This window comes from Mytilus californianus, unplaced genomic scaffold (genome assembly GCF_021869535.1).
Source record: "Mytilus californianus isolate M0D057914Y unplaced genomic scaffold, xbMytCali1.0.p SCAF_68, whole genome shotgun sequence".
NCBI classification, from domain to species: domain Eukaryota; kingdom Metazoa; phylum Mollusca; class Bivalvia; order Mytilida; family Mytilidae; genus Mytilus; species Mytilus californianus.
The window spans coordinates 387238-393666 of NW_026262721.1; positions in this window are offsets into that span (position 1 = coordinate 387238).

Below are 6429 nucleotides of genomic sequence, written 5' to 3' on the forward strand. Positions count from 1 at the left end.
ATTATAATGATCAAGACAATTCAAGTATTTTTTTTAAATCGGGTCATGAATAAAACAAACCAAACGGTTCTAAGGTACAGATAAGCTCTCAACTTGTTTCCAATTTGCGTTCATGCTATTTTTACTTATATATACATTTGTACACATAATTTCCATTACTAATTTTATATACTTAAGATACTTCAATAGTACATGCAGGCAGTGCTAGACAAAACCACACCCAAAATGATGCAAACAAATACGCTAACACACCTCAGAAGTTATTACGACAGAGTAGAAACATGCTTTAGAGGATACGAATCTCTTGGGCAAACTCATGACTCGTACGGCTCATTGTTGATACCAGTAATACTCAACAAAATGCCTAGTGAAAAATACCAAAACTTGACACGTAAACACGGTTCTACAGATTCGTTTTCTCGGTGACCTTAGATCTATTTTACAAGGAGCTGGCCATTTGAGAGTCTGATAATAGTACAGAAACAGTTGAAAGTTCGAGTGCCACACCTACATTTTACACAAACAAAAAATCGCTCAAAATCTGACAGAAGAACAATTCAACACAGAAATCTAATGGCAAAATATGTATTCCAATGCATTAATCTATCGACCTGATAAATATGCAAATTTCCATACCGGAAGTCACTTAGAATGAAGCTGCTAAGGTACTGGCGCCAATCAGTCACATTGACAGACGGGAATAGCGCACATGTATTGTTAATAAGTTTCTAAAAAACCGCATGGCAGTGATAAACAATGCTTGTGTGTGCTCCCGCTGGATACAACAATAGAAGTAAAAAGAATAGTGACATGATATGTTCCGTTTTTCGATTGACACGAGGACTCTGTACCAATCCCAAACAACACAATTTGTTCACCCACTTTTCCAAGGCAAAATTTACAATATTTAATTACAAGCATACTGTTTTAGAATCAGTAAATCAATTTAAGTTCTTTGGTAACTTTCACTCACACATGTCACAGAAAGGAAACTTATTATCATCTGCTGAAGCTCTTTCGAAAAAAGCTCTTTAAGCTATGTACTCTATCAAAAGTTATACACGTAGTCTGAGGAAATTTATCTGTTCATTTATTTGATTCTTTGGTTTGTCCTATTCTTACATACAATTGCGAAATTTGGTATATAGATGTGTACAGATCATACTATAATGCAATTGCTAGATCCAGAAAATTAATTATCCTTTGGATAAACTCAATTTTATAGATATGAGTCCCCCTGAAAAAAAACACCAATAAGTTTTGTAAATTTACACTCGAAATAAAGAAATGTGTCAGTAATATCGCCTCTAGATCTGAATTAGGAACATTCCCCATTGTTGTTTTATTGCCTTACAGTCACTTTATATGTAGACCACCTTTTCAGTGAAAACTCATCTGATTTACTTAAAAAGTGTTATTCTCTTTCATAGTCACTCATGGTACTCATACGTAAATCATATTAGGTCCGACAATAATATTAGCAAACCTAAAGATGAATCTGAAAACAAATAAAGAGCATGTAAGAATATTAGTAAAAAAATACTATAAAATGAACTTGAACAAAGTTAATTATACAGAAATAAATGACAATAAGATATCATCTCTTGATCAAAGTGGTAAACTTCTTTTGTTTAAACACATGAAAACTGAATATAAACAAGGATTTTATTTGACATACCCTAATTTTGATGGAAAAAAACTTATATGCAAATTTAGAATAAGTGATCATTTCCTCGCTATTGAAACAACAAGTTAGATACAAAAATATTTCACGCCCTCAAAAATTTGTAATACGTGCAAAGTTCTGGTTGATGAATTCCCTTTCTTTTTATTATGTAAAATAAATAATGATTTATTATAATAAGACCTGTTTTTTACCGATTTAAAAATCCTATACAAAGATTTTTCTGATAAGAAAATGAAAGATATTCTAAATCCAACTTCAAGACAGCAAGTGAAATCTTTAGGCTCCTTTATTAAGCAGTCCATGGAACTGAGGAAAGGGGACACTAGATGGTAAATGGTTGTGTTGGGTGTTCAATATTTTATTTTATTTTATTTTTTATGTAAATGTCATGATTAGATTGTTGTTACATGTAATTGTAATTATTATTATGCCTTGGACCCTCTTATGTGAGTAATTTGTGCTTGGGCTGTTTTCTGCTCTTTGGTCGGGTTGTTGTCTCTTTGACACATTCTTCGTTTGCATTCTCTATCTATTAATAAAGTATAATGGTATAATCCGACAAAAAATATTCTTTCATATACCCAATGCGTTTAAGTTTTAACATCCGCCAAAATGTCCAAATCACACCTCTAGATTAAGTCCTTAATCATGTAACTGTCAATTTTAATACGAGTCATAAAAGTAAACAACAAAGGAATAACTGACGTAACGGGGACGTTGTACATGTTGTTATTAAACTGGATTCTACAATTTCTAGACAGTGGAAAATCTGTAAAATTTAGCATGCTAAGGACTATGTGGAACACTCTGAAAACTGGTGTACGGAAAAAACTAAAGTATATTTAATATGTACAGTATTATTGTAACTTTGTTTAAATCTGAAATAACATATTTAGTTTAAAATTAACAGATAATATTTAAAATGTGCGATTGTGGTAACGAAATAACTTTTAATAAATTGGTTAACGGTATAAATAAATTATTGAACTTGTAACTTCATCGACAGAAGAGTTGCCTGTATTCCCACTAAATCAGTTCATACACTGTGTACTTTCAATGTATTTTTCAACCGTCTGTATATTACGTTAATAGAATATGCCAATTGTCTCCTTATAATCTCAAGGATGATCTCTCTAGAAGTAGCAATTTGTTTTACCCATTGATGTTTTCTTTGAATTTGCATAGATGTACATGTACTTTGCATTGACCTCTATCAAAGTTTGAGCAGAAAATATGATGTATTCAGGTTCGTTTCCATGGTAACGGTAACCAAAGTTGGCATTTCCATTGTATGAATAGATACATACCTGACGTAACTTTCATTGATTTTTTCCAAGCCTTCGAGATTAAAATGAAAGGTTTGTTCTGTAGATATCACACATATATGGTACAAAATGTAAATAAAACACAAACAATGGCAGTTGTATGCATATTTATTAATTTTGACCAAGAAACAATCACCATAGCAACATACAAAAAACGAAGTTTTCTTAAAAAGATTCTAATTTTCTTGAATTTGAAAAAAAAATTGGTTCAATGATTTTTTTTTTAATTTGACATATTATAGTCCAAACAATGTGCTTTCAAATAATAAACAGAAATATATGGGTATTCTGACTATTTTGGTAACAATACAATGTTTGTTACACCTAATTTTACACAAATAAAAAAGCAAGACTGGTCCTTAAGAATATTTTAAAAATAGTTTTGAAAAGATAATCATTCTTGTAAAAATATTTTCTTTGAATTTTAACCTGAACAGACATTTTTTTTAAGGATGTTCGCTCCTCTCTTTCAAAATAACAAGCTTTTTAAAAGACTGTATTAAATTGAAAGTATATAAATAAAGGAACTTAAAAAACAGAAAAAAATGATAGGTCTTTAGATATAATAAATTGAAAATTTAGCGGGAAATGATTCTCTCTATATGTTTCATAAAATTAACATTAGCTCCTTTTTTCTTATGATAACTGTGCTGAAGTAACAAGGATTTTATAAGATTTTGAAAAATTGTTTTTTAAACTATATATAATAAAATTATGAAAAGAAAAGTAGGTGTTAGCAGGCAAAATTTGTATTTACTTTACATGGATAAAACCAGAGGATTCCGAATATCTGACAAAAAGTCAAAAACAAGAGTAGCATACATCCTTAAAACGCGATACATGTTTTCATACACAAACAATATTTTATTTAGAAAAAAAACCCGTGACAATGGCGTGCTCGAAAAATTGATAGTTAAAAATTAGTAGATTTGGGGAAATTGTACTAGTATGCTAGGAAATATGTGGAACACTCTGAAAAATTGGCGAATGGAAAGAACTTTACCTTTTGTGTACATGATTTATTTCCCATTGTTTTTCAATATGCAGCAATGATGTAGGATAGTGGAATTCAATGTTCATCACAAAGTTTATTGAAAAAAAAATAGAATAGAGACAAAATCATGATACTGTTTTTGTGAACATCCTTTTGTAAGGTCCGTCGACAATTAAGGAGGGAATCGAGATGTTTTAAATTATTTGTGTCGTTGGTTTGCTGTCTCATGAACCAGAAACCATAAATAGGACATAATGCTTAAGCAAAAATGAAAGAAAAGACAAGACAAAGATAAAACATACAGAAGCAAACAAAAAAATGATTTAAAAGCACGATGCTTATCGGGTAACAGCTAAATGATATGAGTAGAATATGTTTAATAGTCAAATAACTCAGTTTGTCTATAATCCACAAGTCCAGCACACAATTCAATAATTTGATTTGATTCGTGTCTTGGATGTCTCCACAAAGTTTCGACAACCCCAAATGTTTTTAAACGTCTAATGGCGTGCTCGACATAAACTTGGCATTCTGAAATTCTTCTATTTAGTTTTTTGCATTTTCTTTTTTCCCTTTGCGGTTTTGTCTTATTATGGCGTAACAATTGCTGGACGGTTCCCATAAATCTTATCACCTAAAATAACACAGTTTTGAGGAAAATCCAATTCCAAGTTAATGCAAATTCTTGGAAGAAGGTTGTCTTGCTGCGCATCATTTTAATGTTCAAGAAACCACCTTTCACGATCTGTATGTGATTCGTATTGTCTACTACTATCTGAGTATGAATGCAATGAATGGACAGAAGGACGAACGAACGAAAGAACGGACGGATGGACCCATCCACCCATCACTATAAACCGTCCAATTGAGAAAGCAAGGTGTATAGTGAATGTTAGGCAAAACAAAATGAAGCAAATCGAAAACAAAATGCCAGACATATAATTTAGCAGGCTTTGCAAGAGGTGACCATGAATATTCCATTTTCAAAATATCCTACTGACCCAAAGATAATACAAATAACTTCTACGTATGAAAGTTTAACGCCACTTTCAACAATATCTTAATTAAATCGTGGTGTTCTGTTTTGTTGGTGGAGGAAGCCGTGATACCAAAAAAAAAAACCTTTCGACCCTTCACCGAAACTTAAATTTAACATGCTTGAATAGTGCCCAAATGTGGTAATCTTTTAAAACTTATTTCGATAACCTCTTCTGTCCGAAAAACTAACAGACAAAAGTTGATAGAAAGAAAATATCAGTTAAAATGTTAATTAGAATAATTAATTGTCCCTTTTCAGCATTACATTAAATTGCCAGAGTGACCTTTCTAGATAAAATAAAAAGATAAAGATAATCATACGCTTTTGTTTCATTTTGTTTTTAATTGTAAAGACTTAGTACACAAATTTCTAGTTTTTTTTTTATTAGAATTTAAAGCTACACATTTCCCTATTCTAGAAAATCATATAAAATAAGGAGACGTGGTATGATTGCCAAAGTAGACAAATATCCACCAGAAACCAAATAACTAAATGTTTGCAACTATACGTCACCGTATGGCCCTCAACAAGGAGCAAAACCCATCCCGCATAAAAAGCTATGAAAGGCCCCGACATGAAAAGTATATATTAAATAAATTTCAAATAAACGAACATTTTATACAAAGATTGATGTAGAGTAAAAAATCGGATTCGGATGCGATTTGATTGCAGCGTTTTTTTATTCATTTAATTTGATCACTTTGCGGATTATCCTTGTAGTCGTTCAACAAAATAGTAAGAAATGGGGGAACAACGATCCTAAACTTAATCGATCACTACATTTAATGATAATGATATGAATAATGATCGTGTTGTTTTGCTGGATCCTCCTCGGTGTATTACGGATTATATTATTTTGATCTATTTTATTGTGTAAAAATCATCTCAGCATTATCAAACAAACCCATACAGGTAACTTTAATAAATGATTAGCTGTGCTTTTTGAGATGGTCCCCACTATAGCCTGTAGTGGTATTGGTATTTAACATCAACGTCAAAATCGTATTGACTTTCCTAACACGTCTAATAAAGTGGCTGTCATGTAAATGTTGCTTAATTGCCATGGCGTTATCACGACTTATGAGTTTTAATGTTTCCTTATTATATTCCGCCTCTTTTCTAACTCGTATAAAAATCTAGTGATGAAGCAATGTTTAAAGGAGCTAGTAAAAATATAGTAGATATTATAGACTTAATAACTCTATTTCATTATCTCCCGGCTTATGCGAGTTATTGTCATTTTGTATTAAATTTCGATTCTTCATAATAATATGCATTTTTACATGAAATATGAGTCATAAAAATAAGAAGATGTGGTATAATTGCCAATGAGATAACTATCCACCAAATGACGTAGATGTTAACTATAATAGGTCACCATACG